This window comes from Anser brachyrhynchus (assembly GCF_964034855.1).
Source record: "Anser brachyrhynchus genome assembly, chromosome: 2".
Classification (NCBI taxonomy): domain Eukaryota; kingdom Metazoa; phylum Chordata; class Aves; order Anseriformes; family Anatidae; genus Anser; species Anser brachyrhynchus.
In genome coordinates, this window is record NC_137695.1 from 41,314,989 (window position 1) to 41,341,064 (window position 26,076).

Genomic DNA, 26,076 nt, shown 5'->3' on the forward strand with positions numbered 1-26,076 from the left:
GCATTAATAAAATCTAGAGCAAGCAGGCAACTAGTACCTAATACACTCTGATCACCTAAGTAGTAATCAGAGAAAATCAATGATTTTTGTGTATGGTGCTAGATCTGTTAACATTTCATCTGTCGCCATTCATCATTGTGCCTATAATTTCATTTTATAATTGTTTTGATTTTTTTTTTGGCTTAATAGTATGCATTGAATCAAGCACTTACTGTCAAGCTCATGTGAAACAGAAGTGGCTTTGCTGTATTGTCTGCTGTTTACTCGCTGGCTGTCATTATTGCTTTAGGTCTTTCTGTAGTGATGGTCAAAGTAATGTTTATGTATTATCAAATGAGGTTCAATCTTTTTTTTTTTTTTAGGGGGGTTCCAAGCAGACTTTGTGAAATCCTCCATTATTATCTATTTCTAAGTAGTGAGGAGTTGTGCTGCTCGCTTGTCCGTAGCCACGTGCAGGTTCAGAGGGGTTTTTTTTGATATCTCCGGTAATGATGGTAAAACTCTGTCAAAGAGAAACCGTTGTAGAGAACACCTTCGTAACAGTCAGACTCCTGGCATGGCTTCCTCTGCAAAATCTGTGAGAGTGTAACTTGATGGTAGAACATCCCACCAAGGCACGGGAGGCTGTAGGTGCTTGTTCATGGGATGCCTGTGTGACTTTCAGCCTCAGCATCAGTGAGTTTTTGCAATGCAATGTGAATGTTACATATTTTTGGGTATTGGGTTTATTTCTTAACTCTATCAGAAGACTGGGTTCAGTGGTTTTGTTTGGTGCTGCTGGGTACTGGCTTTTTTCTGTGCTTACCACTGATCAAGTTTTGTTAAAGCTGTACTGAATTTGTATGGAAAACCACATACAATCCAATCAACTTCCTGTTGAAGTCAATGGGAGTTTAGGCTAAAACTGGACCAGGATTTGGCCCATAAAGCATAGCAAGAAAATTTAGCGGTTATAATAAAACTCTTAAGGCAAATAAAATGTTCTAGCAGGTGTTCATAAATGTGCTTTATGCTCATAGACTCTGTTAAATGTTAATACTGAGGTCCTGCAGAAGCTGCGTGTAAGGACTGTGTGAAGGAAGCAAATGTCTGTTAAATGTGCTGTGCAATATTGTAGCAAAGGTGGGTGGCAGTGCAATGCCGTGCTACCTATTAGGCTGAAATATGAAAGCTATTAGGATTCTGCTGAATTTTCATTTTGTGAGGGAGTAGTTTTCAAGAGAGAACATATCATATAAAAAAGCCATGTGTTGTGCAAAACTAGAAGCATCTTTGTCAGTGTATGCAGTTTTCTTGGGTGTATACAGAGCTTATTAGGGACAACTACTAACATGCTATATTAACAATAAATTTAAAATAAGACAATACTTGAAAGGAGAATAATAGAAGGAAAGCAGGTGTATTTTTTATATGTTTCATTTTCCTTGAGTCAGTTTTTTTGTGTTGTGTTTTTTTCAGTTTCATACCTTAGACTAACTCATGGTCAGAAGTCCTAGCACAGCCCTAAACATGTTTTAAGATAATAGGCATTGGCTGGATTTTAAATTTAGATCTGTCTGGCTCTTTATATTTTTTTCGATCCATCACTTGACCGTCAAAACGCTTTTCAGATAAGGTAGGTTGACAGAGTGAGGTTTGTTTTAAATTTCCAGGGGCTTTCTGGTCATCCTCCTTTCAAGTTTACAGAGAAGCATCTGATGGCTTTTTGAGTGTGTTTTGCAGCATGTCCTGAATGCTGGTAGCTTGGACTGCCTCGGTTTCTTGTAGTAGTCAGTTTCATTAGGATTCAGGTCAAACCCATGGGACAAAAAATATCTGTGTGTACTGGAGTCAGTTCTTAAAATGACACCATGAAAGCAGCAGTCATTGTTAGAATGTGTTTTGTTGGTGTTTGATTAATTGACTGAGTTATCATCTCATCAATGCTCAGGCATTGTGTTGCAGGATAAAAGCAACCGCATATTACAAAGATACTCTCTTTCCCAGTTAACTTCTTAATTTTCTGTGCTAAAAGAGAATTCATTAGGCGGTCAGTTTAGCTTGGAAAACCCAAGGACTGCTGAGTGAGGGGAGGTCTTTCACATGGCATTTAGATCTATCAAGTTACAAGCATTGCAGCTGCCCTGGTATCGCATGCTGCTATTAAAATGTCCAGATAATGTCAGAAAGACTCTTCCAGTCTTGCCTCGGTCTTGCCCTCAATTGTATGTTCCCAGCAGTGGCAGTCCTGGCACTTTTTTTTTTAGCTGACGCGGGTCTCAGAAAATTCGCTGCATTCTACCTTGTAAAAAGGATTGAAGCATGCACTTACCCAGGAAATTCTCATCATTTTCTTCATGAACAAAATTGCAGGACCACAGAGTGGTGGGACTTCTTAACCTTCTCCTCTGCAGTAGTGCTGTGCTAGAGTGCTTATCAATTTCCAGAGCAAAGCTGAGAATCACCTGGGAGACTGGGAGCTCTAATGCGTAGGGGAGTATCTTTTCTTGTAATTGTTACAGGGCAAGGAGGCCTAACAGGGGGAAAATAAAGACTGGGAACTACTTTTAATCAAGTGGAAATTATGTCAGTACGTCTTCTGTAAGTTGTGGCGCTTCTAGACTGGTGATATTCATGCAGAACTTTTAATCCTTCCAATAGATTATGAATGCATTGTGTGAGAATTAAATGTTAATTGAGGCCATTATTTTATGAGTGGACTACTTATATAGTAAAGTTATTTGAAGTAATGGGCCATGAATGCATTTTGTTTATTAACTTCACCAGTGTTCATTCTTCTATATCTCTTCTATCACAGAGCACTAGTTTTGAAATGGAAGGCTATCCAGTGACATTAAGACCTGCAACATGCACGGCATGTTACTTACAAATAGTGTATTTGGTTGATTTCAAGGTATTTATATAGTCAAAGCCTTTGGAAGATGGAGCTTTCAGCTATCTTCCCATCTGAGAAAAATATAGAAGAAAGGCATAATTTTTTTTTCTGTTTAATACTTACTCAGTTCAGGTACTTAAATGGTCTCCATTTTAAAGATGGGGAAACTAAGGTAAGAAAAATATTTTTACTTTGTCCGGGATTAGAAAGGACTATCTGTCGGACAAGGAAATTAAATTGAGATCCCCTAAATGTCAAGCCAGCTCCATAACTACTGGAATGTCCTTCCTTTCTCTTCTAAAGTATCTGTCAGAAAGGTATAGCGTAGTGTCGAATTTGTAGAGTTTCCATATGACAATGACTTTATGGCCCTGAGGTTGTCAATTCCCACAATTTGTATACATTTGTCACACTTTGAAGTAGAGAGTACTGTATCTGTTGTTAAATCTGCAAAAGAGAGTGTCAAGCCAACGTACTTGTAATAATATTTTGGATTTCCTTCTTTAATTGTTTAACGAAATTAATATGAACATTTTAGCTATAAAGTTGGACAGCTGCAGCAGGATGTGATTTAACTGGCTCTTCTTCATTCAACACATTCTGGCAACCTTTATGATATGCAATGTTGTAAAAGTCCCATTTATCTGTCATGTAGCTTTCCCACACTTCCTTCATTTCTAGTTATTTATCTATTGTTTTTTAAAAGGACAAGCTCAAAGTGCTCTTCAGTTCTTGGCTGTGATAAAAAGCAATGCAAGGCAAAAATTTGGTGTGCCTTCTTCGCTCTTATCAAAGATTTTTGGGCTTCAGCATGAGTGGTGGTTACCTTACAAACTGCAGAACTACATGATGCCCTGTGTAACCACAATGTCCTTCTATTCAAGTACATCACATCTTGTCATGGTTTGCTGTATGGTTTGAGAGACCATTTTTGCAGTTCAGTCTTTCTCTTGTAGTGTCCAAAGTCCATTCCGGATACTTCTGCCCAAGTAAGAAAATATTAGAAAGTTGCCTGCATACCCATGCTAAACTCTAATTTTCTAGTAAAACTAACTAATTTTTTTTTTTGGCCTGCTACATGCTTATGACATTTCATAACGTTTGGCCTTCTCTGTATAACTGCATTTAGGCTCTAGACACTTGAGCATTTCCAAATGAATACAGCAGAAAGAGCCATCTGTTTATCATGGGGGAGGTTTGTATTTATATAATAGTTGCATGATAATAAGCAGTAATGTGGAAGGAAATATGTAGAGACAGTATATGACAGTTTAATGAGGTTTAAATACCTTTGGGTTTAGCTGGCTTTTATGGCAGTCTGTAGTGCTCTGCTACAGCAAGACCGTTCGTTACCTCGCATGTGTAGTTTTGTGCAATTCAGGGTGGAGCAGTTAGGAGAGCAGTCATGGCAGTGAAGAGCTGGTGAAATCCCTTGCTGCGTGCACCAGCACAACTGTGGCAAGGCTAAAGGTCTTAAATTCTGCCCCCCGTGCTAGGGCAGGTTTGGCCGCCCTACTCAATTACAAAACTGAATATCGTCTATTTTCTTATAAGGTGTTGTTTTCTACATTTCTTGGTATTTCTTTGGTAATGGTGTGGTGTCTGGAGTTCCTTAAGCTTGGAGGGCTTTTGCAGGCCAGTTGGTGCAGAGTCAAGACAGCAGGATGCAGCGAGCAAAGACCTGTGATAAATGATAACTTCAAAACAAAACCAAAAGAAAGCCAACAAAAAAAACCCCACAGCAAACATGTGAGTACTGAATGAAGTCAAGATTAAAGTAATTTTTTCTAGATGACTTTAACAAAAAGGCAGCTTTTATTATTTTAAAAGAAGAATGCGTAATAAACTCATCTCCTAAAGATAAAAGCTATCAAGCACAAAACCATGATATTGCATTGGATACCAATTACTGTGGTTTCTTAATGTGCTTGTGTTTTTTGTTTTTACATTTATTAAATATTTAGAAGTTCAACTGTAGATATTTTTAATCAAAATCAGAAATTTCTCACAAAATGGGTGATTGCATCATTTGCACATTTATATTGTAAGACATTTTAACGATATAAGCATTTTTTCATTTAGACAGCAACCATAATAAATTGAAATAAAATTCAGCCTTGATTGATGTTCTGTGTGTCATGTACAGGGCAAGTCCCATCTATTAAATGTGGTTTGCCAAGGCAGCAATATTAGTAGCATTTGAATGTTTTTCTTATTAAGGAGAAAAATGGTCAGCAACATCAATACCGTCTGCTCCAAAGACCATGGTAAATGGAAACTGCCTGCAGCACATTTGAATTCCTCACTGTATTTGGGATGAAGGTAGGATGCAGGCAGTGAATTTTTTTTTTTTGAAAATTAGGATAGACTATTACAGTTCTTAGGATGAAAGAGGGAGGCTGATTACAACATAATGGAGTGTACCATATTCATCTCTTTGAAATATGACCTCACTCGGCCTTTTCCATTTTACAATCGATTCTCTCATTCCCTTAATGAACCTGTGCGTTCATGAGTCTTCCTTGGAAGTATGCACATGAAGTATTACAGTAGCAAAGAGTAATTGTCTGACAAGGAAGTGCAAGTAAAGTGTCTCTCTTGTAGTCTTGTTCAATAACATTATGGACCGTTAATGCATCACATCAGATACCATATTGTTTTGTTAAAAATTATGCAGCCATATTTTTCTTAGTTGATCATGTTTTTTCTGAAATGCTAGCTTTAGAAAACAGGTTTACATCATCTGGCTTTATTTCTTTACAGAAGAGTACGTATGTGCAAGAGATGAGCTATCAGGAAGGTACTCCTACAAAGGCAGTGCTCTGTTGCCAGATATTGAAATTGAATACACTGTAATATTATGTGAAAGAGAAGATGGGTTCTTTAAGAAGAAAAATATATAGTTATGTAGAGAATGAGTGGAGCTACCATAATTTAAAAATGCAGTTTTTATAGGATTGAATAAATACCTAAAATGTGATTCTTTTATTAGTGTCTTTTGGCTATTGATGTGATTAAATGTAATAAGTGAATACTGTTAATTATTGTGTCATAAGTTCTGTGTATGTATTTTTGCATTTTTATGTAAATATACAGTTTATATATAATCTATAAACTATATATAGAAACTGCATATATACACGTGTATTTAGTTTTATTATTAACCCATAGGTGCCAACTGCCTGTTGACGTTTTCAACTCGCTGCAAAAAGCAAAGCCTCCCGTTGGGCCATACTCACATACACAGAACAACCTGGATTGCACCCAGGATCAGCATACAAGCATAGAGTTCACTCTGTTAACATCCACGAAATCTGAAGAGCAGGAAATGTTGGACAGGCCTTTTCTTGCCCCAAACTTGCCCTAGTCATAGAACTGCCAAGAAGACTGAGCTGTGCTGGAAGCCACCCAGGGGTGTTGGCAAAACCTTATGGAAAGACATTGAGACTAAAAAACACAAGCAAAATAAGTCAAATGCAGAAAACCTGTACAAGTTTGAAAATCTTTGTAGTGACAATTTAATTGAAATTCTAAGCATTTGATGTATCACCACCAGCACTGATTTGATAGAAATGACCATGAAATAAAGATTGAGCTCAGAGCGAAGCAAAAGCCCTGTCTGTTATGTCATAAAGATAATTCATCATGTCTGAAAGCAGTGTTCCCCCTTTTGATTGGGCCAAAGTCAAGTGTCCTAAAGTGTGAAAATCGCCTTGAACAGCAGACCTGTTCTGGTCATGTACTGTTGCTCAGGTCTGGAAATGAGAGACAAGTAAAAGTAGGGTTCATTTTATAAAGCTTATGTTAAAGACAAAACTCAAGTTTTCAATCACATTAGGTGTTTTAAAAATTGCTTATTACTTTGGAATAATAATAAAAAAAATGCAAATGTAAGAAATACTCCCTCTTCTTTTTATTGTCTTTCACTTTTGATGAAAGGATGCTCCACATTGTATTTGTTATAAACACATTCCTCATTTCTCTTTCACTTTGCCTTCCTTCCTTAACCTGATCTGCAGGACTATGGATTTTGTTGTGTTGTAGTGGTTTGTTTACTTAGCATTAATGTAGTTGATTAGTTACATGCAGGCAGAATCAGTCTTTCCTTTTTTTTTTTTTTTTAGTGTAAAAGTTGTTTGGAAACATCCCTTTTTTTGTTGTTGTTGTCACTTCTTTCTTTATTTTGTTAAAAGAACCTGAAGTATGCTGGCAGGATCTTTCCTTACGGTAGGAAGTTCATGTGTACTGTTAGGGTTCAGCTGAAAACAGATAATTGGGGTGTCTGTTGGGGAGGGAGGCAAGAAGGGAGGGTGGGGGAGTGTTTTAGTTTTTAAATATGAAAAAGAAAACCCATGCTATTAGATTGCTGGTTTTGTTATCTGGGGAGTTGTGGCCAGGATGGTTGAAAATTCAATCAATTTAATCCATCCAATTTATTGCCAGTTCTTTTTTTCCTATGGTTGCACGGGAGTGAGACTTTTACCAAAGAGTTTGGTGATACAGAAAGTGGTTTTTACCTGGAGGTTGCCCAAAAGCCTGTGTCCCTGACTGCACGTAGGAGAACCTGCACTAGTACACTGACAGTTGTTTCTGCTTTGGGACATAAACTGTGCTTGTGGTATCTCTGTGAAGCTTCGGCATCTTCATTATCTCATTGTTCATATAGCCCCACGTATTCTGTTTTCAGCAAGTGCTCTGCGTCTCCTGCATGCGAAGTGACTGAAGCCCGTTCGGAAAGTTCATATTCTTTGGGGGGTGCTTGATGACCAAAAGACCAAGGCTGATGACAGTGGGATTGAATGCACATTTATTTAAGGTTTACCGTGAATAGGAATGAATTCATATCGAAATGCCTTTGAGTAATGAAGAACAAAATGGTCTGTTCAATACCAGATTGCAAACTCTTCAGAGGACTTGAGGATATTTTTTTAACCTGTGTTAGTAATGAAGAAAAGTGGATTGTTTGCTCATTTGCATCTGATTGGAAACATGTCATATCAGGTCTTCACAAAACAGAAGCTGTAAAGAGCAAGTACCTTTGTCCCGAACCTCTTCGGACCCATATCAGGACGGCTTGCTGGGAGGGCAGCCAGAAAGCCTGATCCAAAGCTGGCTAAGCAATTTATTGCCTACTGTTACTAAGCAGACTTATGGAAGCTTTTGGTTAAGGTCTGTCTTTCACAAGATTCATGTGTACTTAGATAATTCACATATTGTATTTGGTAGATAAGAGGAAAAAGGAGCCATCATTTTTCTACAGAAGGATTTAGCAATGATGTTCAGGGGTTAAATGCACAAAGACAACCATGTTCCTAGTTATCTACTCTTCATCTTTTCACTTTATTTTTAAAGTTCTCTTGGTTACCAAAAAAAAAAAAATTGAAATGAAAAGACTTTTTGTGTTCTTGTTTTTTTTTGAGTTGATAAGGTTCATGCATTTTCATGTTTTTTTACATCTCAGTCATGTGGCTGAGAAACTTTCATTTAAAAATTAAAGTTGAGATGGGTAAGTAGTGATAGTAGTACAGCAAAAACTGCGGACTATGAAAATGGCACGGAATTGGCAATTTGTTACATGAAGCCTGAAGGAATAAGTTACGATTGTGAGGTGGTAATCCAGTGAAGAAAGGAAGCTACATTCTTGCTCTCCATCTCGCTTTTATATCTAGCATTTTATCATATTGATCCACTCTAGAAAACAAGTAACTTATTATTCCTTCCTTAAGATACTCAATTCAAAATTGCTTCTCTTAAATATTCTATGATGGTGGGGACTACATTTTAAGTTACTGGGCTGCTTTGCTTAGCTAGTTCCAGTAACATTTGTGGTTTTTTGCTTGTTACTGCCCTGATACTTCAGTGATATAAGTATTAGAGAGGTGGAATGTATTCCCTACTTGGATGTATTCAGATGTTGTGTTTATAACAAAAGAGATCAATGCTATTTTTGCTTTGGAAAGCTATTTCTTAAGTTAGAAATGACTATCTGATACTGTGCTTTTAGAAAGAAAATATTCCCATAGGAGTATTTCTGAATCACTGATTCGGATGATTTTAGATGGAGGCACAATAGCTGAAGTAAGCAAGGACAAGCTGTTAAAAATGTGGAAGAAGTTTAAAAAAAATTGAGAAAGGAATCTAAATTTAGTGCTATCTGCTATAAAATTGTGTCTGACCCATTGGAGCAATTTCTTACTGAAGGCTGACTGCAACCTAGCGTACCAAAGAACTCTTAAAATCACAGAAATGGAAGTGCTTTCCTTATACATCTTAGGTACATTTGTGAGCTGACATTTAGATGGATATGGATTTTGTGGGGGGCACTTGTGAGCTCTTAGAAGCATTGTTGTTTGCAGGATTTTGAGTTTATATGACTGCCTTTTGGGGCAAACATTTCTTTCAGCGGGAGTGAGTTTCACTAGTATGTAGTATTTCAAGCTGGGTTATTGCCCCACTAAGGACTGAGAAGAAAGCAGATGCATCAGTTGTTGGTGGTAACAGCAGCCAGACAGGCTTAGGGAAGTATTTGAGAATTTGATGATTTACATCAAGCATGATTTCTCCTTTTGTTTCTGGGTTATATTGCTGGCTCTTGTAATATTCCACTCTGTTTTGTATAAAATCTCTTGCAATAGAAAGGTTTTGTTGGATCATAGGCTGGCTGTGGAAGAAGAGGCACCTTCCTCAGAAGAAGAGGCAAAGAAAGGTACACAAAGTGATAGACTGTAGTAGATTTTCTCTTGCTATGAGTATACTGTCCCCGTCTGGACGCCCACCTGGGCAGCCTGCTCTAGGGAACCTGCTTTGGCAGGGGGGTTGGACCCGATGATCTCTTGAGGCCCCTTCCAACTCCTCAATTCTGTGATACAGCTAGATTGGATGGAATAGTTAAACCAGACTATTATTTTGTGCTAGAAGTGGCTAAGGAGATGATAGAACTTATGCGTAATGCAAAGTAAGTTGGAGGAAGGCTGAGGAACTCCAGGAGTGTCTAGTAAAGCTTGGGGAATAGATACTGTAATGGCAGGTGAAATTTTGCAGCTGACAAACGCAAGTGAAATCTTCCAAGTACATAATTTGATCTAGTTGCATGTTGCTGAATATTAAATTAACTACATTTGCTGCAGGAAAAAAAAAAGTTAGGCTTTTGTGTGGCTCTTACAAAATGATAATTTCTGTCTTTTTAAAATTATTTTTATAAAAGATTAAAAGAGATGTGATTCCTGGATAGTAGTTACCACAGGTTCATGTCATGATTCTGTATAACAGGAATGCTGCACTTGTTCTGCAACACTTAAGAAAATTCAGTAAAAAAAACTGAGGACTGCAGGATGAACAGAAATGATTGGCGGCATCTGAAGGAATTTTCCATAACAAGGTACCGAAAGGATGAGAGCTAGCATAGGCTAGAGGATGAGCAGTTAGTGGGAGGTTTGTGTGTAAATAAGTCATGTGTTTTAACTTACAGCAAGAACAAAGAACTACATTGAAAGGCAATAAATGGAGATAACTGACTAAAATAATTTTTTTTTTGGTTTGTTTTTTTAATATATACAATACATAACTCAGGAATTTGTGGCAAAATAGGTATCTTAGTCTAAATGCATAAATTAAAAAGGAAAGACACAAATTTGTGATTAGAACTTAAATATTAACATAAGTTGTGCTAATACCTTATATATCCCCCCATTCATGGCGTATATAGAAAAAAAAAAACAAAAAACAAAAAACAAAAAACTTAAGTTTACAATGGGCAGGTCGTTGTGTACTTGTGTATTACAATAAATCTTTCTCCTGTGTGGTATTAGTCTGACTGTCCATTTTGATTGTTGTTGGTTTTTCCAGGACTCTTACATTTTTATGCATCTCCAGTGCAAGAAAGTATGCAATTCTTTTATGAATACTGAAGTCTCAAGGTTCTAGTAATTTAAGAGAAGAAATGGCCAAAAAAAAAAAAGGCAATTCCTCTCCTGTGAATAAGTACTCAAAAAAAATATTCTGAATAAAGGATGTCTCTGATAAATATCTGCTGATATGCATTTATCTAAATGAGAGAGTATGCATGGAAATGTCCTCAAGGAAAGGAGACTTAGTCATATGGAGTAGCAAAGTCAATCAAGTATTCACTGCACAGTTGTCAAAAGTATATTGTGGAACAGAGTCTGTACTCAAATGTATGCACGTGTTAGCTGAGTTTGGATTTTGTTTCTTCCCACAAAAAAATGACACTGATTTGGATCAGTCTTAAATCCCAGACTGTTGCAGCTTGTGTATTCTAAAACCAAGTAGGTGTGTGGAACTTATTCAAGTCCAGTAGCTGTTATGAATATATATGCTTCTCCCAGGGCAGTGAGCACAAGCAGCTGCTGCCCATTCATAAATATCCTTATTCTTCCTATATGTAATCGGACTCAAAAGACATTCCTGTTCTCGTGGCTCGGGCTGCGTTTGCAGTGAAACTGCATATATTGTGTAGCGTGTAGTTATAGTTTATTGCATTTGCTTTTGTTATGGTTTCTTCTGGGTAATCAGCATTTCAGCTGCAACTCCCTTTATTTGGAAAATGCAATGCTCGTACAGAAGAATGAGATTTTCTTTTCATGAGGAAAAACCAGTGGAGTCACAAACAAGTGATTGCACCAAAGCTATATGGAAATTTGTTGAGGGTGGAAGTAGAGGTGTGTCCTTCCTTAACAAAGAGTTCCCCAATATTCCTTCATAGCTTTTCATCAGTGTTTTGGGGTTGTAGCTGTTTGTGTGTTGGAGGATTTTACATTCACACAGGATGGAACTGCCTTAAACGCACACACCATTTCCATCTTGAAAATAAGGGGAAGTTAGGTGATGCACAATTTTTCTGCTTATTCAGCGTGAGAGCTGGGTTTTCATCTTGGGTATGAAAGCCAGGTCTGACTGTAGTTGTAAGCTTCTGTTTCCCGTCCATGTGTTCATAAATACTTACCGAATGTGACTTGCTGCTGAGATGATGTGGCTAGACCTGGACCCTGGGGTTGATCCAGCGTAGCAGCATGCTTTGTGAAGTGACATCCTTTAGGTACACGGTCTTCCTTTCACTTTTAAACAGGTAGGGTGATTTTCTCCTCAGAAGGTGATCGTAGGTGGAAAGCTGTAAAAATGGAAGGATGCTACTGCAAGAGATTATGGTGAATGTTCTCCCCTGTGCATGTGTAACTTCTTTTGGTGTTAAGGGAAGCTGTTCTCACACTGAGGATAGAATAGAGCCTTTCATTAGGATCAAAGAGCCAATCAAGGAAGACTTTTAAAATATATATGTATAGGAAAAAAGCCTCCTGCTGCTCCAAAGAAGTTCCCTTTGCAAAGCACAATGGTAAATGATGTTACTTCTGTAGTCATTGTATTACCAGGGGATATCGTTTATGCTGTTGCATTTATTGAGACTTGCGAAATTCAGCTGTGCTTGATGAGGTGGGCCAGTAGCATTGCAAAAGGCAGCGTGCTGTGCTGGTTTTCTGCTGGCTCAGACCTCGGATGGTTTAGTTGGATAGTTTTCCACTGCACGTCACTGCTGACCAGCCCCTCCGGCTGAGGAGCAGGAAGAGTAGTGAGGGCTGTGCTTCAGAGGGAGTGGAAATGCCCTGGGAAATACATATCTGACAGATCTTCCTGGTAAGTGCAGTAATTCCCGTCTCATCTTACAGGGTGTATTTACGGCATAACATTGCTTTTGCTTACTCCGTGTTGACTGAAGGCGCTGTAGCATATCTGTGAGATCCTATTTTGTCTTTGAATGGTAATAAGCCTTTTAGTACAACATTGCAACACTAAAAATAAAAACAAAACCAAAACAAGTTATTTAATGCTTTTTCAAAACACTGTTCTTCATGAATAGACAAATACATTTGCGTAACTTTTTTAATGGCATGCAACAGTATGTTAAAGAAACCCAGGGATATCACAAAGAATTTCCCCTCCAACAACTTAAATTTTTCTTAATAAAAATATTGGGGAGGCAGTTTGAGTTTATTTCAGTGAAAAACGTTGCAAATACTTAGGCTATTTGCTGAAAAAATCATGTGTATTATGCCAGAAATGAGAACTGCCTGATGAACTGGAAATAAATGAAGTTGTAGGGGTGATGTTAGAGTAGGAATATCAATCCTGTTCCAGAGCAGTTACACATGAAAGTAACTTTGGTTTTATCCGAACTAACGAAAGACCTAGCTAAGCAGGCATCTGAGTGCTCCCCTGTTGCACCAAAGTGACTTTTCATGACAGAGTACTGCAAGCCTAAAGAGTCCAGCCCGTCACCTCAGTGTAATGTCTTTAAATAGTGCAGCGTGTGGGGACAGAGCGTGAGGAGAGGCCTTACCTGGGCGTGAAGCGCTGAGTGCCTCAGGTGAGGCCCTCAGTACCAGCTCGGGAGCGTGTCTCAGCTCGTGTGTTGTGGTACTGCAACCGTGCCGTCGTAAAGTGGTGTTTTTCAGTCCGTGGCTTCCAGCATGGGGAGGGAGAGAGCTGAGACAAATGCAATTTCTTATTTTATTTTATTTTTTATTTCTTAACAGGCTGAGAAGTAGCAGAACCTTCTTAGGGTGTGAGTCTTGCTTGGGAAAGCTTTAGAAATTCACGGGTGAGGTAGGTGAGACACCAGACTCAGCAAGAGGGTAAGGCAGGAAGGGAAATAAAGAAGCTGGTGTTTCCCAAGGAGCTTTTGTTTCCTCTACAGATCTATCAGCTCACTTCTGCCTAAATTCCTTTAGGAAATGCGGTGCCATTTGTGATTGTAAAACACAGTTCTATGCCAGATGATCTTAATATAGTCTGTGTGCTTTCAGATGGTGTTTGTGAGCTCTGGAAAGGGGCTGAACTGCTTTTTGAAGCAAACCCTAACGTGAGGATGCTCTGAAAGATTGTGCTTGTGTGTCCTGTCCCACCTCACTTCATTTCATATGTTGCATTATATCTGTGAAGCACTGTTTGTGCTGTCCTTACTTTTTGCATGTGCTGTCAGGGTAGGTAAGGAGATGACGCAAGGTGGTTTGAAATGTTCAGGCTGCTGCTGACATTTGAGGAGCCCATGGATTATTTTGTTGCATGTTGTTTTACTGCCGATATTTCTGAGATGTGCTTCTGCTCACTGGAAACTTTGGGTTGCGTAAAGTGCACATAGCTGCTTCTTGCTTGTTATTAATAAAACTTCCATTACTGAAAATGGAAAACATTAGCAAAAAGTCGTTTGATTTTTTGGCCTGGAAAACCATTCAGTTATTTTCATGCCTCACCTTGAGTACTGCGTGCAGTTCTGGGCACCACAGTACAAAAAGGATTTAAAACTGTTGGAGAGTGCCCAGAGAAGGTTGACGAAGATGGTGAAGGGCCTAGAGGGGAAGACATATGAGGAGCGGCTGAGGTCACTGGGCCTGTTCAGCCTGGAGAAGAGGAGGCTGAGGGGGGACCTCATCGTGGCCTACAGCTTCCTTGCAAGGGGGAGCGGAGGGGCAGGCGCTGATCTGTTCTCTTTAGTGACCAGCGATAGGACCCGCGGGAATGGTGTCAAGCTGAGGCAGGGGAGGTTTAGGCTGGACATCAGGAAGAGGTTCTTCACTGAGAGGGTGGTCGCACACTGGAACAGGCTCCCCAGTGAAGTAGTCACTTTAAGAAGCGTTTGGACTGTGCACTTAGTCACATGGTCTGAATTTTGGGTAGACCTGTGCGGTGCCGGGAGTTGGACTCGATGATCCTTATGGGTCCCTTCCAACTCGGGATATTCTATGATTCTATGCACGTGTTCAGTTTGGCCTGATACCTACTGTCAGGTAGGTAACTGATACCAAACTTCACGTTGTCCTGATACCTACTTGTCCTGATGCCTGAAGTCACTGGTGCAAAATCAAGTTTGTGGAGTTCTGTGGCACAGTAGGGGTGAAGTTAATTTCTGTAAATGAGCATTCAAGATTATTTTCAGCACCAAAGAGTGCCCTGAATTTCCTGAGAATTTCAACATTAATGTTTGTTGAAAAATCCCTTTTGTTGGTGCTGTTGTGAATATTAAAATTACTTTCCCATTACACTGACAGGCATCTTTTGAATTATCATAATCTGACTACTTGTTTTTTAAAAATTTTCGATGTTTTTTAGTTAAATATTTAAGATGTTGTGAGGTGGTTTGTGGTTACCTAAATTGAATGAATTTGCATAATGATTTATATATATGATCAGAGGAGTGACCTTGTGTATTCTGAAATAAGCAGTAACACAGCTAATTAAATAATGATTGTCATGTGGACTGGGCCATGCCAAAATGCCTAGCGATTTGCATGTCAAATATATGAAAGCTCTTTAATAATGGGAAATGATTAATTAAAAGGCTGTTATTTTTGGAAGAAGGAAGTAAACTGAGCTAAACAAGCTCCTTTATCTTCAGTGCTGTGTTAGAAAACATAAGAATACAATTTCATGTGTTTATCTTAAATTACTTAAAGCATCGACATTCATGGTTACTGGTAATTCTGGTCCTCTTCAGATTTCAGAGTGAAATCTGAACAAATGTTACTTCTTCATGTTTTAGGAGAGGAGCTAAGACAGTTATTGGCTATCTGCACCCTGAGTGCACTGCTCTGTTACTCATCTGTATATAAAACATAACACACACACACAAATATATATGGGTGAATAAATGTCTTTATATATATGGATGAATGAAATATATATAACATTGTAAGATATTAAATAGTAATAGATAATATAATAATACATTATATATATAGTATTTTCCCCTAGATTAGACACCTTGCTTACATCTGATTCTCTCAGTTGTATTAAAGGTGTTTCATTCTACTCTTGACATCTTGACAGTGTAAAAGTCTTAACAATTCCTTTCTTCTACTTAAGTGATGTAAAATAACCTTATTAGTAAAAGTGGAAATTTGGCGTAAGGTTTTAGGTTGTAATTTCCTTTGTGCTTGAAAGTCTTTGCATCCTTTTTCATGATTTGTCTCTATTAAAGAACAGTTTAGCTGTAGGAAGGATGCACATCATTCATTTACTCTGAGGCTAATGTTGCTGTTTCTCAGCAAAAATGTCATTTGTGTCACTGCATATTGTGCTCTTAAATAATATTTAATTCTGTGACCTCAGTTCAGCATGCCTTCCCAATTGTCCATTAACTCTCATCTTTGAGCAGAGGCAGTTTTTGCTGTATAGATACTACGAAGAATTAGATAGAACTGAGAGAGGTTTCAGAATTATGGTAAATTGTATGTTTGTCTCCTGTTCTATCATTCCTTTTAATAATTTTAATACCATGCAGCCTAAGAGGTGAAAGTCAAGACCTGAAAATAGGGAAGGGCTGAGGAGAGGAGGAAGAACAAACCTTTGCATACGCCAAGATGCAGGATTGAAAGTACTGTCAGGTTATATCACCTTACCACACAATTGCTCTCATTTAGTCAGTAATGAGTAATTACTAAGTATGAGTTGAACATCTTGGGCCTGTTCCATTTCTTGTCACAGCAAACCAGCTTTCATATTCAGCTGCTGTACAGCCCTTGACTAGAACAGTGATAGTCATTTTAGAAAAATTCGAGTTGCCTGGACAAGTTAAGACATCATCTTAACACATTCCGTCTTCCACCTTTGAAACTTGTGAGAGACAGATCAGACGGAGGTTTCAGCAGCCAACAAGCTGCAAGGAGGATTTGAATAAAATAAATGAGTAACTTGAATATAGCTAAAAGAGTAAGGAAAGCCCATATACTTTGTTGTTGTAAGGAAAACTGCAGATTTTTTTTTCCTCATCTCTAGCTGTTTTGTTTCTCTTTTTTTTTTTCCACGGTGGCCTTGATGCCCTTTCTTACATGCCTACTATGAAACTCATTGACGATGGCACTGCAAACTTGTAGTTCCTCTGCAGCTGCCAGCTCAGTCCAGCAGATCCTCTCTCTACTCTTCCTTGCCACATGCTCGTGGCCTTGGCTTGCCTTTTTTTTTTTTTAATGTATGTGGAATGCAATGGTTAAGTTTCTCTTCAATACCTGTTAACACATTTGATTCCTTTCACAACTGTCAGTTTTCCAGCTTTATGAAGCTTTCACTGTAGGCAAATGTTGCACGTTTGGGGCTCGGCCTAAGATTCAAACTAAATTTTCTGTCAACATACTGTTGTTCACACGTTTAGAACAGCTTACAGTTTTTTAAGGATGGATACACCTAACAATAAAAGGTGCAGAACATCGTAAGGGATGGGTTTAGAGCTGATCTGAGCAATGGTGTTCACTGAAGATGGTTTTACCTGTTTATCCCAGCTCAGTGTTTCATCTGTATCTCTGGATTTCTTGCTTTTATACCTTTTATGTTACACTGTTCGTTTCTTTGGCTGAAATCATTAGTGAGTTGTCACAGCTCACTCTTAAAAGTGATATGTCGAATGCCAGTTTGGTTTGTTTCGTTTATTTGACTTGCTTAGATTCTTAACCACAGGGTGCCGGAGTTTGTTTAGGAAAAAATAAATTAGTGAGCTTTTATGTTGGTGAAGTTGCATGTAAGAAAGGGTTTTTCTGGAACAACTAACAACTACTAAAAGCTGCTCTGAGAAATGTATAGCTGGTTCCATTTTTCAGTGGTTATTCTGAAACCTAATGGTGATCACATCGCTTTGGAGCATATTTCCTTAGCGTATGCTCGTCAGGGGCTTCAGATTTTTCTTTTTCCTCCCTAAATAATGCTGTAGGGAAGAGTAAAGTTGTTGGCTGTATATAGAGGCTATATACTTTGCAAACAGTTTTTGCTGCTACACACGTGCCAGCCTGCGCAAGTTTCTCTGATCGGCGTGAAAGCCAGCCAGGCTTCCTGGGGAAGCTGTGAGCTCTTGCGATGCCACGGAAGCTGTGCTGGTGTTCAGCTCATCATTATCGCTGGAGGATCTGCCGGACGTTTCCTATAGCGTTTCACCTACATCTGTATGACTGATTAATTATCGATTCATTAATAAGTAACAGGCACAACTGTTGATCGTGAAGGCTTATTTCCAGGAGTGAGATAACCTATTGCGGACATGTAGGCAGGGGCTCTGGTGCTCTCCTGGTTTCCCTCTGCTACCTGCTGGTGTTAGCCATTCCCCGTGGGTGGTGATGGTGGGGTGCCCGCTGCCAGCCTGGAGGGTGGTGCCATGCTTGAATCAGATACAGATTTCCTAGCCAGGAGCTGGTGAAGGAGGCTGAAAACTTAGTCCATAGATTTTTAGGGATGGTGGGCTTTCACCCCTGAAAAAGGAATTAGAGTGAGCTTGCTTCAAAGCATTCCCTGGTAGCACAGGGTGTGTTGCTTGCTGGAGATGTTGCAGAGGTGTCCCTGTCCAGGGGACAGCTAAAGCTTTAAAAAGAACATGAATTAATGCAATCTGCCATGAAGCTGCGTTCAGACCTGTGTTAGCTATAGCTGGCATGTTGGCAGAGGGTTTTGGTTTTATCCACTGTATAGACTTTCACCGCACTGTTAAAACTCAGCCACAGTGGTAGCCACAGGACTTCTCTGCATGTTGTTGTATGAGAACTATTCTGGTTTGTGCTGGCACTGACAGATACAGAACAGAATAACCCTGCTTTTGGGATAGTAAGCAAGCAAGGCACACCTTCTAGGCTACATCTCCATTTCCTTGCTATCCTTACTGTAAGCAAGATTTGCATACTTAATTCTTTTCACTTATTGAAAATCATATCCCTTTAGGTTTGACAGCTTTCCAAAGAATATTTTAGATTTCCCACACTGATTGTGGGCCATATGTTAGTGCTAATTATATAAATGAGACATCATAGAACGGTGACATGCTTAAATGTTCAGTACTTTAAAGAATTACAGAAATGAATGCTAGCTTGGGTAAGTGCTGGAAGAAGAAAAGAACAGCAGGCTTTGAGTGGATGGATGTTAGTAGCTTGGTATGGGTATCCGTTGTCTTTGTCTGTAAGAAGTTGCTGACACTTTGCAGGTTTTGTCAAGCTTCTTTAAACTGCCATAGTGCAGGAAAAAATCATTTCCTTTTTGCACCTATGGATATGCCAGAGATTCATCTTATGTTAACTGTATGAAATATTGAATGCTGGTAGCCTCGTGGTGCTGTTACAAGTAAACATTAAACGTGGGGCTGTAGCTGAGTGTTTCTGCACTTTCTGTGCGCTGTAGATGTTGCTCTGAGGTGGGGTGTCTCATATACAATTTATTTTTTGTCAGTTAATAAAGGAATTAACCATGAAAGAAAAAGGTAGCGGGGGAAAGAAACGGTTGGAAGGTGAGAGCTATAAACTGAAAGCTTAAGCACTAAGGAAAGGATTTTATAAGGTGGTTTTCATTAACAGTAATGGGACAGTGTGCTGGGTATTATCCGTGAAGTTAATTTTTCTTTTTAACTAGAATCTTGTTCAAAATATAAAAATCTAGTACATGCTAATGCTGTTATATTATTTTTTTTCTCCCAAACTATGATGCATAAGACGGTAAACATAGTGTCACAGAAAGTGGATTGCTCAAAAGTTCTGCCTTCATAGTTAAAAATGAAATATGTATGCAGGCTATGCATGCAGGGCTGGTAAGCCAGAAATTATGTCTGGTGTAAGCTATTTCTGTACATCTAGTTTTAATGCTGATGTATATTTAATTTCCTGGCCTGTTTTCCCCACAGCAAGATGTGGCTGTCTTCCACTGAAGTCAGTGCCTGAATTCTGCAGCAGCCCAGCTTGATGCTTGTGCTTTGCCTCTGAAGTGTGGTGTCCACGGCTTCAAGCAGCAGGTCAATTTAGTCTGGGGGAAGACCAAAAAATCCACTCTGCTTTGGAGGGGTGTTTCTGTGCAGGGATTCTTTGTGGGACTCTAAATGGGTGAATTTATAGTTTCAGTGGCTGTGGCTGCAGTTTCTTTTCTATGCTGGAAACAGGATCATACTGCATTTTTCTCTTGCGTACAGGCATAGTCTTCAATACAGTAGTTTTTTATATTTCTTATCTACTTAAACAAGCATAGGAAGGCATTTCCTTAATGTATCGAATTGTTTCATAATTAATTATAATTGTACTTTTGGCTTCCACTTCTAAGACCTGACCTAGACCAGTTTGTTTCTTTCTTGTCAGAACATGTTTTGAAAATGGAATCAGAAGAAGCGATTAGTAATAATCTTGCTGAAAAATTACTCTGCATAGTTAATTCTGAGATGCTTTGTCTGTGAAAGATGAGTATCATTTAAGTTCAGATGGAAAAGCACACGGAGCTTGTAAGTGGAGTTTGAGAAACTTGCATAGGAAATCTGTTTCTGGTTTTACTTGAGTTCAATTTAACAGCTTTGATCGTTAGTACCAGTAAGACAAGAGGGAGCAATAGAGAAAAAGCTTTGGATTTGTGTATCAGCATAAAGATAGGAGTGAACAGACGTGGAATCGAGCTTCCTGATACCTGCTGTTCTGTTAGTTTATATTATCTAGTCAACTAAAGCAACTTTTCAATTCTGGAGATACCAAAAGACTTTTTTTTCCCCATTAGACTTATGTTCTCTTGTGCTGTTTTCTGTAATTTGTGTAATACTGTAAGTTCTTACTGTTTTATCAAAGGGTAGCAGATTGTTTTCATTTTAAATGAAGAAATCCCTTCAGATTATACATTTTCTGCTCAGCTGCAGACTACCAGTTTTTTTTCCAGTCACAATTGTAGGGTATATTGCCAGAAGATAATCTGTTCCCTCTGTGTCTCAGTCATGCTTATTACCTTTATTTTATTATATACTTTGAGCCTGTGAAATGATTTCTTAACTGCACTTAAAGATAGTTTGTGTAGACAGCAAAATTACTGCTCCCGCCCTCAGGATCAATTTGTAACGTGCTTTTATATAAATATTATGTTCTATACTTTGATATTGTTCATAGTCCAGAAGATAACTGCAGTGATGAGTCTTATTTAAGAAGCATGATGAAAACTGAGTCCATATGGAATTTGGAGGAAAAGGTACTTAATTAGCTGTGATCTAATGCTGCCATCCTTTTTCTAGCAAGACTGCTAGTGCCCCCCAAAGCTTATTTTTGCAGGAGGGAAATACTGGTTTTAGTACAGCCATTTATTAAATGTGTTCTGCTTTTTGGGGGAGAGAGAGCAGTCATGAAATGAGGATTTTGTAAACTTGGACTGGCAATTATAAATTAGTGTCTTGCTTTTTAAGATTTACAGAGGAGGGAATGGGGGAGTAATCCAAGATGGAAAGTAATAGAGATGTTGGTGGAAATTCAGGCAAAGAAGTTGAGAAAGGGGAGGAAACATTTCACATGATCTTCAAAAAGATGGAAGGAAAAAGAAAGGGAGAACTGTCAGATTACAGAACAAAATGAGTTGCAAACTGGCAAGTCATGAACCCAGACATACTGCTCTGTTAACGCTAGTCTGCTTATCTTTTCTTTCCCTGTCTTTTTTCCTCCTCTCCTATCCCATCACCTATACCAGAAAAACAGTTTACTAGAATGAGATCATGAAAGGGCTGAGCACTGCAGCTCGGAGGTGTCTTAACATCTTTATGTTGACTGCCTTATGTACATTTACTTAGGTTACCAAGGAGATACTCACATGTGTTCAGTTATTTCATTACCATCTTTCGACTTTACGCTAGGTAAAAGCATCATCAGAGTCTCAACAGAGCACTCCTTTTTGTACCTGCATGAAATACCTGGATGGGAAAAAAGGGTATGCCTAGAGAAACCTAATGCCTGATAGCCCCATAATTGGGTTGCCGCACACCATTCTTACTGCACTGTTTTTATACCTTTTCACCATGCCTGCTGAATGGGTGTCAGGTTTTGAAACATTAGCACGTGGAAGCATCAGCCTTTGTCACCTGAGCTAAACAAAATGTTTAGGCACTGGAGCCAGACTCCAGAGGAATAAATACTGTGCAGAACGCTGCCAAACAATGGCTCAGAATAAGGTACAACAAAGGATCTTAAGTATTTGTATGTTTGTTTGTCGTTAGGTTTGGTACAAATAAAAACACACTTTCCCGGTGTTGTGTTTGAGATATGAGCAAGATTTTTAATGTCTCGTTTGTTAATTCTAAAATCCCAGTTTCTGTTTTTTTTTTATCCACACGACCTCCAGTTACTTTCAGATGCCTTACTACATGTTTCAAGATACTCTCACCCTGTGTAATGCTCTATCAGATACAAGGGAGCCTTAAAGTGATCAAAAATTCCCACTCCTTAATGACTGCCGGAATGATATGAAATCTGTGTTGCTTCAGTGCTGGAAGTCCTGCTAGCCTTATAAATATTTGTGGCTTTGATTCCTGTTTAATGTAAAGATTCTTTATATTCCTTGGCAGCATAAATGAGCTTTTAAATAGGTGCAATTGTAACTTGAACCGTGGAAGCATGCAGCTGAGGCCCTCGGGTGGGTGGGATCCCAGCCAGCGCGCAGACTTGGGTCAGGCGCCGTTTTGTGGGCAGCCCTGAGCAAGGTCTGACCTGCTCTGCTCCGTCCCAGTTCCTTTTCTTCTCTCTGCTTCTCTTGCTGGATGCAAGGATGGCGTTTGTTCAGATTGGAGGTGCGCTGCCTTGGGTCGGGTCAGATGTGCCACCCCATGCGGGGGCCTGGCTGAAGCCGTGCCCTGTCCTGGGCACCTGCTGGTCTCCTTCTGCTGGGCTTCCCACTTCTGCCACGGGGTGAGCCCTGCTCCTCAGTTCTCTGCGGGGCTTTCGGGTATAAAACACAGCATGTCCAAAGATAGGTGCCTTTGTGCACGTGCTGTCAGTTTCCCAGAAAGCTTGCTGTCTGTGTAGGGTGAGCTAAATGCTGGGTGTTTGCATCGCAGTACATCTGGGACTAAGAGTTGTTGCAGTTTACTTAAAAATAACTTCCACCCTCGGTACCTGTCCTGCAGAGCTCTTGACTCACTGCCGCTAAGTGTGCTGCAGGCTTCAAGACCTACATTTTTGTTCTCCTTAGGGTCGTCCTTAATGTGTGTCTCGTGTGAGTTGGAACATCAGTCTTGTCTTAGGTCTCCAAGACTAAGCATTAATTTTAACTGCGGGTTTTCGCAGATCTTGAATCGTTGAGATGGTGCTTTGCTTTTAAAAGCCAGTACAAGTCATTTGTAATTCATCCAGAAAGTGCTTTGCCAGAAATGTCAAGTGATGAGCCATGCTGAAAGTATGACTTTTGAGTATTAACATGTTGTAGTAATTGCAATTACAGTTTAAGCTCCTTTGTTAACTATGTGTTCTTGAGACAACGTAGTACAGGGCAAGGCTGTTTCCACAGGATGTGATTTGTCGCATGCTTTTTCTCTTCAGATGGGTGCTTTAAAATGATGCCTTCTTACAGACTGGTTAAGACTGCCCTTTCCTGTAAAACCGCAGGGAGCCTAGTCCTGTTGCGTGGGTGTGATGCCATTTACTCCCGTTTCCTTCTGTGGAACACAGGAAACAACAGCACCTAGGCAGAGGAGAGGAGGAGTGGGAGCCCAGGACAGAGCGAGCAGGAAGAGTTTGTGCCCGCTGGAGCCAGTTCCTCCCTGAGAACCCGTAAATGTTACCTCTGTCTGGGAGGAGTTTGTGTGCACGGCCTCCTTGGGAAGCATCTCCTCACCTGGATGTGGTCCAGAGGATGACAGTGGGGTCACTACCACCACGATCACTTATTAGGAAGCTCTGCATTAAAACTAAAGAGTCAGCACAGCTATTGACTCAGGTAGTTAAGTGTGACATAATTTAATAGAAAAGCTGTTTGTCATTAAAAGAAATTAACTAGAAAATCGTGCAGAAACTACAACATCAGAAGGGCACTGTTGCCTGAGACTATAAAGCCAAATGCTAAGAAATAAGAAAATAACAGATTTAAGGTATTAGCAATATGAATTCGGTGCAAGTGAGCAGGATTATTGGTTGTAGCTGTAATAGGTGTAATAAGCTGTTTAAATGACCAAAGGACTGGGAGTTTCATCGTAGTTTACTCAGAATATTCAGTGTATTTTGTTCACTTCAGCTTCTCAAGTAGAACCGTATCTTGTTTACACTGAAGTATTTGATCAATGGGAAAGGCTGGCAGCACTCGGATATCCTAGCAAAGTCTGGTACCTGTGAGGCTGAAATTAGGAGCTGGATTGATGGACATTCTGTCGTGATGATGGGTGCCTGATAAATGTGGTTTCTAGACTTGGCACATAAAGCACACGTAGATGGCCAAGCAGTGGCTTCTGTGGTATTCACCAGCTGCTTGGAGTTAAGAAGTGGTGTACTCTGCTATACCTGCCACATTTTTTGTTGTCTGTAATCAATTTATAATGACATCAGCTTTAATTTTTAAGGATTCTGCCTTACCGGGTTTTAAAATATTTTTTAGGAATATCTTAATGGCAGGATTTTTTTTGTAGTCCTGCTGTATTCCATTGATTTACTGCTCAGTTGTTGGTATAGATTTAGAAATATGCTACTTCTACCACACAGCAGAATTCCCATATGTAGAACTGTACCTGATTGGATATCTTTTATTTATATATTTTCATTGATTTTCTTTATTCTGAGTAGATTTAAAGATGCCAAGCATAAATGCACAGAGCTGCAAAGCTCTGGACTAAGTGGTGTGTGAAGACGGTGATTTTTTTCCAAGGGTTTGTTATAACCTAGATGCTGAATTTGCAGTGAAAATGGTGAAGCACTGGACTGTAAAGTCAGATTCTTGACTGAAGTCCCCCAGCATCTCAGTAACAACAATAAATAAATAATAACAGCTGTAGGAGGGCTTGGAGATGGGAACACATGTGTTTGTGTATGTGTGCATGATAAAATCTGTGTATCCAAAGACTGACTTGTCCGCTGAGTCTCTTTTTTGGGGGGAAGGGAGCTAGAACGAGACTTTCATTTCTTGCAGAAATCCAAAATTAATTCAGCCCTTTCTCTTGAACTTAAGGCGTGAGTATAAAACGATGGTTATTTGCACATCTTGAAGGAAAATAATTCCACTTATGAACGGGTAGCAAAAAAAAACTGTTTGTTTTTTGAGCACTCCAAAAACTAATGAACTGATCTCAATACCACAGCTTCCAAGCCTGCTTACGTTCTCAGCCTAAACCAGATTTAGTTTGGCTTCCTTTAAAGGCCAAATATTCTAGTTTCTTGGGAAGCGGAGGTGTTGCATTATTTTATGCCTGAACTTTAGTTTCCAATCCTGATTGGAATTACAGTGTCTGATAGCAGTATTAAATATGAAGCAAATTGGAAGAATTAATACATTTGAATATTAAATACCTGTGCTGGGGAACAGACTTGCAGTGTTGGCTGCTTATCACAGTAAAATGATTTATTTGAATGGTTCTTGTCGTTCTTGTATGAGCAGTGAAAGAGGTGTCAAGTGTATATGTAAGGTCAGGACTGTTTAAGTCAGACATTTTTTAAAAGCCATTACGTATTTAACTGTGGGGTGGACAGCACTTTTTGAAATAACAAAGCAGAGGTTACCCAGCTTCTCAGAATAAAAAAGATGAATTTACCCTAATCTATTGAGCTTGCCTTTCCTCATATGAAATGTGTTCTTGCATATCTCATTCGTGACTTTATTTTGATATATGACCACTGATAAATTAAAACCTGTATGTATGTAGTTGCTGTAAATCATTTTCTGGAAAGTCTTGACCAGCAGAGGGCTTCTGTCCCTGGGAAATAATCCCTTAGTGCGAGAGCAGAGAGCTTTAACCGAGCACACTTCTTCACTGGTTTTCCGTCTCTTGTGGTCCTGCAGACTGTCCAGTTCTCTGGAGCGGTGCAGGAGCTCGTAGTCGCCCGTGTTCGTCTTACATAGGTTGTATGTGATGCAGCGTGACCCCTTTAGGGTAGGGGAAAATGCAGTCAGTCGGCAGGGTTCCACTTGTAATGATGTTAAAATGCTTTTATTTTTTATTTGCAGAGATTTAAATGTGGGGGCGAGGCGGAAGGGAGGGATATTTCTAAGACCTTTGGAGTCTGCCTTATAGGATAAATACAGTGTTGGGGGCCGACTTACCAAGAGGTCTGTCTGATCTTACACCAGAGCAAAGCTTTTTTCTTTTCCTCCTGCTGTGGCATCTGATAAATCCTCGCTCTGCTATAATTTGTGTCCTTAGCCCTGTGGAAGGTGTTTATGAACATGGGTGCGCTCAAGCAGATTTCTTTAATGACAAGAGGACTGATCTTATGCGCTGCTAGAAATGTATTTTGAATCCATCT

At 39.3% G+C, this 26,076-nt stretch overlaps 1 protein-coding gene across 4 annotated transcripts in view; it reads left to right on the forward strand.

Moving 5' to 3' along the window:
* Window positions 1–26,076, forward strand: part of RARB (retinoic acid receptor beta) — a 331,576-nt gene that overhangs the window by 13,978 nt on the left and 291,522 nt on the right. Inside the window, exon 1 of one of the 4 annotated variants that reach the window (XM_080579147.1) lies at window positions 12,503–12,523. The exons of the other annotated variants lie outside the window; for them this stretch is intronic. The gene's annotated coding sequence lies outside the window, so the exon portion shown is untranslated. Of the gene's footprint in view, window positions 1–12,502; window positions 12,524–26,076 lie in introns of those variants that run through there. 4 annotated transcript variants of the gene reach the window in all.